Source organism: Heterocephalus glaber, unplaced genomic scaffold, assembly GCF_053883595.1.
Source record: "Heterocephalus glaber isolate CG9 unplaced genomic scaffold, H.glaber_assembly_v1.0 deba00000122, whole genome shotgun sequence".
NCBI lineage: Eukaryota > Metazoa > Chordata > Mammalia > Rodentia > Bathyergidae > Heterocephalus > Heterocephalus glaber.
In genome coordinates, this window is record NW_028258138.1 from 59,167,715 (window position 1) to 59,181,212 (window position 13,498).

The window sequence follows — 13,498 nt, forward strand, 5'->3', positions numbered from 1 at the left end:
CTAACTAATGAGTGTATAATTCAATCTTATTATTTTACTGATTAGAATTTTTCTGATTCTGGAGTTGAACACCATTCCTTGTGCTGTACTGGCTATTTATCATCTTGTTATATCTACTTTTTAATTGGGTTGTCTATTAATGAGCTGCAAGAGTTCTTTATATCTTCTGGTCATAAGTTATACGCATTGGAAATATGGTCTGTTTAAGGACAACTTTTCATTTTAATGATGTCATTTAAAGTTCTAAATTTTGATGGAATCCCATTTATCAATTTTTTGTTTTATACATCATGTCTTTTGTATCCTAGGTAGTTCTTGCCTACCCTGAATTCATAAATATTTTCCCTTATAATTCCTACTTAAAATTTCATACTTTTAGGCTTTCATATTTAGGTTCATAGATCCCTTCAAGTTATTTTCATGTATGGGAAGAAACTATTGAGGTTAATTTTTTATATACGGATACCAGGTGTTCTAGTGCCATTTGCTGAAAACACTATCTCTTCCTCAGCTCTTGAATTGAGTTTATATTCTATAAAATGCTAATGTTAAATAATCTTTCAAAACTCAGTGGACCATATATGTGTTGTTCTATTTCTAGATTCTCTGTTTTATTCCAATGATCTATATGTCTTTCCTTACAACAACACTGCCTTGATTATGTAGCTTTAGAAGAAGTCTTAAAATTAGGTACTAATTGTCTTCCAATAATTTTTTTTTAATTTTCTAGGTCCTTTGTACTCCTACATAACTTTTAAATTTCAATATCCAATTCTTCATTTATAGCAAGTATACACAAACCTGAATTTTTATATATACCTTGTATTTTCTAATCCTGGTAAATTCAACTACAAGTTCTAGGGGCTCCTAGAGATTTCTTAGTATTTTCTCTGTAGATGATCATTTCATCTACATATAAAGATTTTGCTTCTGCTGTGCCAATCCTATCCTAGTTAGGTCATTTTATTGCCAGACTCTTTTGGTGGGGCCTTGGTTTCAAAGTTTAATGGACAAATAAAGAGTAAGCATATCTGCCCTTGTTCCCCACCTTAAGGAAAAATCATTGTATCTTCTCCATTCATATAAGGCATTTTCACTGAAAGTACAGAGTATATGTCTTTAATCTGTTGAGAAGGTTCTGTTCTACTTCTAGTCTCCTGATAGCTTTTACCACGAACAGCTGTAGAATTTAGTCCAATACTTTTTCTCCAACTACTGACAGAATGATATGACTTTTTCATTTCCCCTGTTAAAATGATGACTTTTGGGGGTGGACCTTCCAATGCTGAACCAACACTACCATCCGTATAACAAAACCACTTTCTATATCCTGTCAGATCTGACTTCCAATAGTTTGTTTTGTTAAACAAATTTCTATCTATGTTCATACTTTTTTCTTCTATTATATTTATCTAGTTTTAGGATTAGCACAATGTTGAGTTTCTAAAATGAAGGGAGAAGTGTTCCTTTTTTTTCTGCTTTAATTGTTTTATATAATTTATCAGTTAAAATGTATATGAGCCTACTGTTGTCATATAGGTAGGTTTTCAAGCTAGGAATATACTTTCTTTAATAAGTACTATTCAAATTTTATATTTCCTCCAGAGTTAGTTTCATTAATTTGTCTTTCAAAGTACTTCTTAGAAGTTATCAAATTTATTTCAAAAAAGATTTTTGTAATATGCTTTCTATATCCTTTTAAATTCTGTAAAATCTGTGGTAATGTCTCCTAGAACTTAATATTGTAATTTAAAAAATGTATAACTGATATTGTGTAACAAGAAGAAAAGGTCTAAAAGAGCAGGGGAATTGTGAGGGTAAGGGAAGGGAAAAAATGGAAAGGAAAAAATATGAGAAGAGAAAAAAATGGAAACAAGGTCTTTGCAAATAGGGAAGGGTGGAGGGGATGAAGGGAGGGCAAGGGAAGGGGAAAAAAAATAAGAACCAAGAGACTCATGTAATGGTACAGTATCCCAATGATGAATGTAACTGTATTTTATACCTAAAATGTACCAATAAAGTTAATGGGGGAAAAATTTAGAACTTTAAATGACCTCGTTAAAATGAAAATTAGTCCTTAAAGAGACCATATTTACAATGCATATATCCTATGACCAGAATATATAAAGAACTCTTACAGCTCATTAATAGACAACCCAATAAAAAGTAGACACAAGAAGATGATAAAAGCATGAGGCTTTTTATATCTAAATTCTATGTGATAGACAATTTCAGCTAGCCACATACTGTATGTATGAGCTTCATAAAAATTTTCAATCATTCATTTCCATTTATCAACTGAAATTTTGTTTAGTATGCGAATTTTTTTTGAAATGTATAGTGAATAGGATGTTGCACTGGTGGCAATCCATCATGGAGCATAATAAAATTAATTTTCTCCCCCCTAAAAAAAAGAAAATGATAAGTAGCCAATATAGCACAAGCAAAGGTATGGAATACTAGAATCAGAAAAATACTAATCAGTACAATAAAAAGATTGTATTATACACTCATTAGGGAGATGAAGTTAAAAGTTTTAATAGCCTTGTTATGACTTTTTCTTTTTGTTGGATTCTCCTCCTCTGCATTTAATTTGTCAGGCCCAGTGGATTCATTCTGCTGGGTTTCATGGGCTTGTGAACCTCATTGTCTTTTCCTAGAATATTGTCTAAAATTTTTTTGGAGTGTTGGTTTGGTATGCATGAAGTTCCTAATTTTCTCTTTATATTGAAAGTATCTTATTTCTCCATCAATTTTGAAAGATAGTTTTGCGGGGTACTTCAATCTACATTGGAGGCTGTTTTCCTTTAGGACTTTAAAATACATCACTCCAAGCTCTTGCCTTGAGGGTTTGAATTGAGAAGTCTGCTGTGATTCTGATGGGCTTTCCTTTGTATGTGATTTGTTTCTTTTCTCTAACTGATTTTAAAATTTTGTTCTTTAGTTGGGTTTCTGGAATCCTAACAATTATATGCCTATGTGTAAATTTTTTTTGACCAAGGCTAGTTGGTGTCCTATATGCCTCACTTATCTGTATGTCAAGCTCTTTTCCCCTGCTTGGGAAGTTTTCTGCCGTCACTTCTGTGAACATTTCTTCTTATGTCGTCTGCACCGTCTCCTCTTTCTACACTGACTCCAATCAGTCTTATGTTATTCTTCTTTGCATCATCTAGCAGGTGCTGGATTGCTTTCTCAGTGTCCCTTAGTATTTTAAACCAGTTTTTCTTTTCCTGTTCACTAATTGCAATCTTATCTTCTATATCTGAAATTCTGTCCTCACATGCACTCATTCTGCTGTGTCGACTTTCAGTGGAGTTTTTAATCACCTGGAAATCTGTTTATCTGTTTTATGAATTCCATTTTTTTTCCTATGTTGGGATTCCATCATGTTCCTCAGATCCTCTATTTTTTTATGTGTGTCCTCTGTAGATTTATTAATCATGTCTTGCACTATGGGCACAATCTTTGCTGTTATCTGAGAATATTTCTGATTTCATTTTTTCCAGATCCTCTTTAGTCACCAGTTTAAGGAGTCCAGGTTGTTGAGTATCAGATTATTCCATCTCCTTTCCCTTTGGGGTTACTGTAGGTGATCTGGAATTCTGTTTTTGAGGTTTGTTTACGTGTCTTCTCGTTTCCATGGGGTGAGGGGAGTGATGCTGACACCAGTGGGGCTCACCTTCTCTGCCCTAGGAGCAGTGGAATTGTAGTAGGGAGCCTCTTCTGGGTGCTGGGATTGGCTCACCTCCTCTGCCCTAGGAGTGAGCAGTGGTATGGCAGCAGGGAGCCTCCTCCTGAGTGCTCGGATTGACTTACCTCCTCTGCTCTAAAAGCCTGTATAAATTTTTTTTGAGCTATGTGTGTTTTTGTGTGCAGCATCGTGTCGGATTTTACTACTTAATCCATTCTTCTGGTCTATTTGTTTTGATTGGTGAATTGTTGCCATTAACATTGATGCTTATAGCTGATATGTATTGACTTATCCTTGTCATGTTATTTTCCTGCTGTTGGCTGTTTTATTTTATATTTTGCCCCTCTCCCTTTTATTTCTTGCCTTGCTTATTCGATTTATTATGTTGGGCCTCATGAAGTTGTGATCTTCATTGTCTTTTTCTAAGATATTTTTAGAATTGTTTGGAGTGCTGGTTTGGTATTCATGAAGTTTTTCACGTGTTCTTTGTCATGGAAGTTATCTTATTTCCCCATCAATTTTGAAGGTAATTTTGCAGGATACATCAGTCTAGGTTGGAGGTTTTTTTTTTTAGGGCTTGAAATATCTCACTCCAGGGTCTCCTTGACTTTTTGGTTTGTGTTGAAAATTCTGCTGTGATTTTTTTTTTTTTTTTTTTTTTGTGGTTCCAGGGATCAAACTAAAGACCTTGTGCTTATGAAGAAGGCAAGAGGATCACTGAGCTAAATCTCCAGCCCTACGTCTGCTGTGATTCTGAAGGGCTTTCCTTTGTATGTAATTTGTTTCTTTTCTCTAACTGCTTGTAGTATCTTGTTCTTTTATTGGGTTTCCACGATCTTGATTATTATTTGTCTAGGTTTAGATTTTTTTTTTATTATGGCTAGTTGGATTCCTATATGACTCACTTACCAGTATGTCAAAATATTTCTCTCTGTTTGGGAAGTTTATACCATTAATTCTGTGAGCAGTTTTTCTGAATGTCATTTATACATTCTCCTGCTTTTTTTATGGATTCCCATCACTCTTATATTATTCTTTTCTGAGTCATCTAGGAGCTGCTGGATCGATTTCTCATGGTCCCTTACTGTTTTTAAGAGATCGCTCTTTTCATGGTCACTGACTGCAATCTTGTTTTCTATGTCTGAAATTCTGTCTTCACATTGGCTCATTCTGCTGCAAATGCTTTCAGTAGAGTTTTTAATCTCCTGGATATGTGTTTGAATTTATTTCACAGATTCCATTTCTTTTCTATGTTGGCCATTCATGGTTTCCATTTCTTTCCTATGCTTGGCATTCATGGCTTCCATCGTGGTCCTGAGCTCTTCTATTTTTTTTTTTAAATCTGTTTCTGTTCTAGAGTCTCTAATCATGTCTTTTATTCTGCTCACCATCTCTGTAGTTATCTGGGAAATTACTTCTGTTTTAAACTTTTTTAGTGTCTCATTCATCTGTTTTGTTAATTCCTGTGCCATCAGTTCAGGGTGTCCATGTGGTTGATTATCAGAGTTTTCTTCCTCATTTCCCCCAGAATTTGCCTTTGGTCAACTGTAAGTCTTGGATTGAGTCTTGCTTATATATCTTTTCATTTCTACTTTTGTTTTTTGTACTGTTTTTGGTTTAATTCCTGGGTTGATACTTTAATATTGCTTATTGTAAGTATCTTTGTTGCTTGTATTTAGAATCCTTACAGAATAATTGCTTCTCAGAGGTGTTTTCCAGATACAGTTGGTCTTTAGGTTTTGGGTTTTTAATAACTCTTAGGCAATCTCATCTTCAGTATACAAGGAAAGACAACTAATTAGATCAATCAAAACACCTTAGCCCAAGTGATATAATTAGTAGCAACAATAGCATGAAACACAGTTTAGAAAATGACAATTTGTGGTAGTTATTAATCTTTCAGTGGCAGAAAAGGGGTGCTGCTGGTGCCAGCATGGCTCACCTCCTTGGTCCTGGTCGGGGGTGGGGTCTGCTACTCAGCAATTGGGGGCAGTGCTACAGCAGCCTGAGCGGCTCACCTCCTTGCACTGGGTGGTGCTCTCCTTCTCGGCACTCTGGGTGCTGCTAAAGCAGCCCGAGGGTATCATCTCCTCAGAGTAGAACCAACTCTTTGATTCATCACTTCCTTTTATTGTTTTCTCAGTCTCAATTGCATTAATTTCTGCTGTGATCTTTATAATTTCTTTCCTCATATTAGCTTTAGGTTTAACTATCTCTTCTTTTTCTAGAAGTTTGAGGTTCAACATTAGGTTGTTTATTTGCACTGGCTCTTTTTTTCTGATATGGGGATTCACCACTATAAATCTCCCTCATAGGACTGCTTTCATTGTGTCCCATTAGATTCAGTATGTTGTATTGTCATTATCATTTAACTATATAAACTATCTAATTTCTTCCTTAATTTCATTTGTGACCCATTGGTTGTCCAGGAGGTTATTATTTAATTTCTATGTGTTTATGAATTTCTCGTGGTTTCTTTTGTCATTGACTTCCAATTTCACTTTGTTCTTGTCTGATAATATGCATGGAATAATTTCAATTCCTTTGCTTTTACTTAAGCATGTTCTATGACCTACTATGTTGTCTATTTTGGAGAATGTACTGTGCACAGCTGAGGAGAATGCAAATTCCAATGTTGTGGGATGGTGCACTTTGGTAGGCATCTACCAAGTGCATTTGTTGAAGAGTTTGGTTTACTTCTGATATTTTTGTTTTGATTTTTATGTCCAGTGTATCCATTTCTGCCAGTAGGGTATTGAGATCTGACCTTACAATTGTATTACTTCTTATTTGATTTTTCATGTCTGTTAATATTTGTTTTATATAGTTGAGTGCACTAGTATTTGGTGCATATATATTTATGATTGTCATCTCTTCCTCTTGGGTTTTTCCCTTTACAAGGATATAGTGATATTCTTTGTCTCTTTTAATTTGTCTTGGCTTGAAATCCACTTTGTCTGCAAATTGAATAGCTCCCCCATGATTTTTTCCAGTTCCTGTCACATGGAGTATTGTTTTCCATTCTTTCACTTTCAGTGTATGAGTTTCTTTTTGAATTAAATGTGTTTCTTTTATGTAACATATTGTTGGATCTTCTTTTTTTTTATTTTCAATCAAGCTTTTAATGAAAAGATCATAAAATAATAGTTTCTCATCACTGTACATTAAGACTGCATGCTTCTGAATGGAGAGATCAGTCATCAGTGAATCACTTTTCTATGACACCGGAGGGCTGTGTACCTGCAGCTCTAACCTGAATATATCCAAATTCTTGAGGGAGGCAAACTCAATGTGATGAGTGACAATGGCAGTGGCCAGTACAGGAGTGCGATCCCAGTGTCCCTCCCCCTCTCTGGGAGGACATAGTAGGACATGATCCCTCTTCCAGTTCCAATGAAACAAAACAGCTATAAACTCATCCCTTCCCCTCCCCCTTGAGGTATTTGCAAGTGGGCTAGGGCCCAACCAGGGGCCCCCAGAGGGGCAGGGGGAAAGCAAGTGATGGGTAGGGTACAGAGAGGCTCCTCTCAGCACCTGGCCCCACCGGGCCCTGCCAAGTGGAGCGGGGGAGTCCTGGGGACCCTCCATGTCCCAAATGAGGTCTGTTATGCAACATTTTTGAGGTCAATAAATTATAGCAATAAATAGCAAGTTGAGGTAGGGGGAGGGGTTCCTGGTAGAAATTAAAGAGGGTGACTGAAGCTGGGGGCATCCTAGGAAGGGGGTCCTGGGCAGCCTCAATTCCCACAGCTCCCACCCATCCCTGGTTTAGAATGTCAGACTGAGGCTCTGGTCAGGTCCCTCTCCATTTCATTACTGGCATCCAATTCACAGGTTCAGTAACATTGGCTCCAACATGACTCTGGGGAAGAACAGAACCTTGGTCCCTTAAAGGGGGCATGGCAGGGCTGTGGACCCGTCTGCTCTTCTCAGATTTAATCCCTTCAACTTTTGTCCTCCAAGCCTGGGGACAGAACGGATGCAGCACCTGCTTCCTCAGCCCCACCTTCCTGGCTGCCCAGGCCTCCTCCTACTCAGGTTGGCCACAGAAGAGCAAGGATCTGCCTGCCCACCCACCCAGCTAGATCGTACTCCTGCATGGGGCCCTGAGGTCCAGTGAATACTGATGGGGTGGGGCAGCGGGCCATCAGCCCAGCTTCCCCAGTGGTGGTGGATGGGAAACATCCCCCCCAACTCAGTGAGTTTGGGAGAGTTAGTCCGGGTCCAGATTGTTCGTTTCACAGGCTGTGGTATATAGCTATGCTGCAAGTCTCTGAGATTATTTGCTTAAAGTTTCATCTTTTCTTTTTTACAATCCTGGAGGAGCCCTTGCTATGGCTCAGTCAGCCGGAGATAGGCAGTGGCAGACCCGAGCCTGCCACACACCCACTCGCTCACCCCAAATCTGATAAATAAATACATTCATCACTGCACAAACATATTGATACAAAAGGAACACTGTTAAGAGTGTTTGCACTGTCTGTGTTGGTAAGGACCAGGCCCAGTCAGCCCCTTCTGCTGCCTGGGTTGGGGACCCACTGAGTTGACTGAGCTGTGCAAAGGTCCTGGCTTTTTGGCTTGAGATCCTTACATCAACTCACCCCAGAGAGTCACGGGCAGAGCAGCAAGGAGAGCTCACTTCCACCCTGGGGCCCAAGCCCAGACTCAGGTCCTGTAGCCAGAGCTGACAGCCACCCTGTGCCAGCTGGTTGGGATCACAAAGGTCCAGCCAGCAGGCCTCAGGGGATGGTCAGCACCAGCCCAAGCTCTTTGGTGCCAGTTGGGCTTGGAGAGGTCCCAGGAATGGGGATGAGGGCTCACATGAGTCCAGAGAGGCTTCTAGACTGTTCCTGGCCCCCAGAACTACCTCTCTGGCCATGAGCCATTCCAGGCTGACTCAGAAGGACCCCCCAGCAGAAGGTAATGATTCCCTGGGACTGGCCTTACAGCTGCTGAGGTCTGAAACTGTAGAAGTTTATGTATCTCACCCAAAGCAAAGAGTGGCCAGCTGGGGATACCACGTGGAGGGCTTAGCCAGGAGCCCTCCTCATGTGGCCAGAGCTCCCTCACTCCCAAGAACAAATCATTCGCCACTCAGGTCCCTGAACTTAGGCTGTTTTCAGCTGGATGGTCTTTGGAGGGCTGGGGGTAGGGGATGACACTGGAATTTTTTGGTCTGAACTTAAAATCAAAAGGAAAAAAGAAAAGAAAAACATGAAACAGAATGAAGAAGATAAAGCCTGTTGGCCCAGCTGTATGGCTCCAGTTGGCCGAGGACATTGGGACCAAGCATGACAACCTTGGTCTGACCTGGAGCCCAGTGGAGGCCCATGAAAGTACTGAAGCTGACTGAGAAGATCATGGTTAAGGGGCAACAAAACTGCCCATGAGTGGTGGCCAGACTCTTACCAGAGTGGCTGGGGGCCAGGCCTGCTCAGAGGTACCAATCCTTGTTCCCCTTGCTTTGGTCACCTCCTCCTGACACCTCACTGGCCAGGTGGAGGCTGCTGCTCTAAGCTCAAGGTGAGGGGACAGGATGGGAGGGGGCTCATTTCCACCTCACCCTGGCCCTGGCAGGGAGCTGCTGAGACCTGTCCCCTCCCCTCCTAGCTTCTCTTGCTCAGATGCCCTGTACCTGCCCTGTAGCCTGCCCCACACCAGGGACTCTCAACTCTCACCCAGGCTCAGTCAGCAGTGGGTGCCCTGAGGATAGTGTTCAACCCAGGAGGGTGCTCAGGCCAGCCTGAGCCCAGCCTACCTCCCCCCAGAGGAAAAGAAAAGCATCTAGGCCTCAACTGCCCATCAACAACATACTGTTTCCGTGAATTCAAGAGGTAGCAAAAGGTCAGAAGTCTCTCCACCTTGTTCAGCGAGGCAGGAAAGTGAAACATCTGTCCATATGCACAGCACACATGACACACTTACCCACACAACAGAAATGAAAAATGCAAGTACCAATGATCCAGGCATTGAGGCCAGCCTCCCCCCCTCCCCCAGACTTTCCAGTTCCAACAGTCTCACAAATGTTACACGGGGCTTTCTCAATAAAAAGCAAGTACCTCTAGACAAAGAATATTCCTCAGAAACTAAAGGAAAAGCACGCTCTCCTGAGGTGGCCCAGGCAAGGCTGGGGACCACGGAAGCCTTTGGGCAAGAAGGGCTTTGGGCCTGGAGAGGTGGGCTTACTGCTGTACCCCATAGCACCTGTCAGAGCTGGGGGAAGGACAGGGAGAGGCAGTTACCCTGGTTACATTCACTCTGCAGACCCAGGCTCAGCCCCAAAGAGGCAGGAAGAAATAAACTATTGTTTGTTTTGGTTTAAAAAACAGAATTCAAAATTCAAAAAGGAAAACAAAACAGAATAACAATAAAAAAGGAACAGATCAGTAGGAATAACAGAAACACAGGCCCAGAGGGCTCTTCAGTTGCAGAGGCAGGCAGTGGGGTCACCCTGACTGTCCCAGCACCAGTGAGCAATGCCACCCTGGCTCAAGGAGGGAAGGAGCTGTCCCCTCAACACCTGCTCCTCTCAGAGCTAGGGTCGGACACACCCACACAGATACAAGCACATGTGCACGCACACAGACACGGACCCTGCTGGGTAGGGGTCTGCTCCAGATACCACCCTTGGCCACAGGCAGCCCTGTCCCTCACCAGCATGGAGGGGGATCCCCCCCAACACACACACTTCCCCTTCTCCAACCCAGCCTGCAGGAAAGGGACTAGGTCCCAGTGAGACCCATGTGACCCACTCCCACCAACTCTGCAGCAGCCCCTGCAGGGAGCTGGGACCCTGGGTGGGACAGGGAGGTAGAATGGTCACCAGCACCACATGCACAGGGGTGGGCCCTCTGGCTTCCCTCCTTTTGGCTTCTCTTAGTAGACTGTTGATTAAAGCTCTGAGTGCAGGGGGGCTGGGCCAGAGGGGCCACCAGGTGCATACAGCTGGACCTTGGGCTCTGGTCCCTTCTGCCTTGCCGCCTTGTTTCTCTGTGGGTTCCCGGGTGGTGAGTATGAGAGGGCGTCCACGGGTCTTTGGCTTCTAGGAGGGGGAGGTGTGCATGCACAGGTGGCTGATCAGGTTGCGCTGCTGGGTGAACTTGCCCCCGAAGAGGTGGCTCTCATAAGGCTTCTCGCCTGAGTGTACACACTTGTGTTCAGTGAGGCGGTACTGGCAGGTGAAGTGCATGCCACATTCATTGCAGGCAAAGGGCTTCAGGCCCATGTGGCTCCACTTGTGGCGTGTCATGGTGCCACACTGTGTGAACATCTTGCCGCAGACCTCACAGGGATAGGGCCGCGTCAGCAAGTGTGACTTCTCGTGCTGCCTCAGAGTGGCTGGGTCCTTGTAGGTCTTCTCACAGACTGAGCAACTTGAAGGGCCGAGCCTCTGCTGTGTATGCTGTGCTGGGCGCCGACAGGTCCTCAGCCTCTTCCTTAGCACCCCAGCTTCATGTCTCATAGGCTCCCTCCTCCTTGATGAACAACTCTTCCATGTGCGTCTCCACATGGGCATTGAGCTGCTCAGAGCTGGGCAAACCTTTGGCGCAGGGGATGCACACATACCGGTTTTCCCCATATGACACCATCTCATAGCCCTCCTGCCAATACATGTAGTGAGCACCAGCATGACCACTGCCCCCCTCACTCCCACTTTGTTCACTGTCCTCGCTCCCATCCTTGCCATTTTCCTCTTCTTCGCAGGGATATGGAGGCTCCCCATAGGGCACACTGGGGCCACCCCCACCAACACTGGCAGTCAAGATGCCATTGGGAACCCTGTCCCCAAGCCCCTCACCCTCTTCTCCAGACCAGGGGCCCTTGGGCCCAACTTCTTTCCGCTCAAAGGGGGAGCCAGCCACAGGCTCCTCCTTGCTCCATTCCTTCTTCCCGGCTGAGTGCTGGAGGCTCTTCTGAGGCTGCCTGCCTGGCCCCTCCAGCAAGCTCAGGTGGTTGTCTTTGGCTCCATCCAAATCCATAGGCCCATCAAGGGTGCCACCCAGCTCAGTGTAAGAGGCACTGTTGGCAATAGGCAGGGCAGCGGACAAGGTGGGTGAGCCCTGCTGGCTGTCACTCAGCTGTGCCGGGTCATCAGGCGTGAGGTAGGGGCCAGGGGTGGTGGCAGGCAGGGGTGGGCTCTTCTTGGATAGGTCCAGGCCCAGCTCTTGGTCACAGCCCCCACTGCTCCCATTGGTGCTGCCGCCGCAGCCCCCCAGGCCCATCTCCCCACTGGCTGGACAGACCCCCTGGCCCAGGCTGTGCGTGCTGTCTTGGGTAGAGCCACCAAGGAAGAGCTCGTCATCTGAGCCTTTGGCTGGGGGAAGCTCCTGGGGTGCATGGGCCCCCTTGCGCCCATCCATGAGCCCTGGATACCGAGCCTGGATGACAGAGGTTGTGGACAGTTGCTGGCTGAGGGGGGGCTGCCCCATGCTGGTGGCTCCCACCAGTCCTGAGCCAAAGGGCTTACCAGCCCGCTTGAGTTTGCGGCGGCAGAGGGCTGCCAACTCAGGCAGCTGGAGGTAGCTGGCGGCAGTGAGGAGAGTGCTGAAGTTGGGCTCAGCAGGATGGTTGCTGGGCAGCAGCTTGCCGGTGTAGATGAAGTCCAAGATCTGCTGGAACACCGTGGAGCTGACCATGTCTGTGTCCAGGTTGATGAGGTTGTCGTGCAGGACCAGGGACTTGAAGTGGACGCTGCTGGCAGCCAAGACGCTCTTGTGGGCCAGGAAAATGGAGTTCTCCACCATGATGATGACATCACTCGCATAGGAAGCGCTTGGTCCTCTGCTGGTTCAGCTGCAGCAGGAGCTTCTTAGAGTGGCTGGGCAGCTCCATGTCGGGCCCCATGTTCCCACGCCCTGCCCATGCATACCACCGGAGTGCCAGGGGCCCAGAAACCATGTGAGCAGCAGCCAGAGGGGACAGCCTCCTTGAGTGCGTGGGCTTCCTGGGGATGCATCAATGCCTGGTCACCTCATGCGCCTTGGCGGCGGTGCTCTGCCCCCCTGCCGGCCGGCCCTGCCCACGGCCCCTCCTCCTTGGCGCCCTGCCCATGCTGCTCGCGCCCGCCCCATCGGCCCGCCGCCGGCCCAACTCGGCTCCCCGCCCAGCGAGCTCTGAGCTCTGCTCAGAGCTGCCAGCCCGGCGCCATCTTGGAAGCTTGTCTGGATCTTACGTCTTGATCCATTCCACCAGTCTTTTTCTTTTGATGGTTGAATGGAGAACATTTACATTCATGGTTATAACTGATATATACTGATTTATCCTTGTCATATTATTTTCCTGTTGTTGATTCCCTCGCCCACTCTGTTAAGTACTTGCCTTTCCTGGTAGATTTATTCTGTTGGAGTTCATGGAGTTGTCCTTCTTATCACTTTCTAGAATGTCCTTCAGAAACTTTTATAGTGCTCATTTGATGATCTGGAATTACTTCAGGTGTTCTTTGTCATGGAAGTATCTTGTTTCTCCATCAGTTTTATTTATTTATTTATTTTTATTAAATTCTTTTATTGGTACATTATAGGTACACAACACAATTACATTTTCTCATTGGGAATTGTTCCTTTACATAATGCATCTTGGATCTTACTTTGTCCCCATTCCTAGCCCTCCCTTCACCCCCTCCACCCTTCCCTATTTACAAAGACTTTATTTCCATTTTTTCCATTTCTCATCATTTTTCCATTCCCTTTTTTCCTTTGCCCTGCCCCTCCCACTACCCCTACCACTTTGGACCTTTTCTTGCTATTTTGTATTATCGATTATTCATTCTAACCATTGGTACATTTTAGGTATACAATATAATGACAT

At 44.5% G+C, this 13,498-nt stretch overlaps 2 pseudogenes; both read right to left on the reverse strand.

The window, feature by feature from the left end:
- Positions 1-5,778, reverse strand: part of LOC101705436 (phosphatidylinositol 4-phosphate 5-kinase type-1 alpha-like) — a 121,654-nt pseudogene extending 115,876 nt beyond the window's left edge.
- A 4,955-nt stretch (positions 5,779-10,733) lies between these two features.
- LOC147830451 (hypermethylated in cancer 2 protein pseudogene) lies at positions 10,734-12,650 on the reverse strand (annotated as a pseudogene).
- Positions 12,651-13,498: the final 848 nt, after the last annotated feature.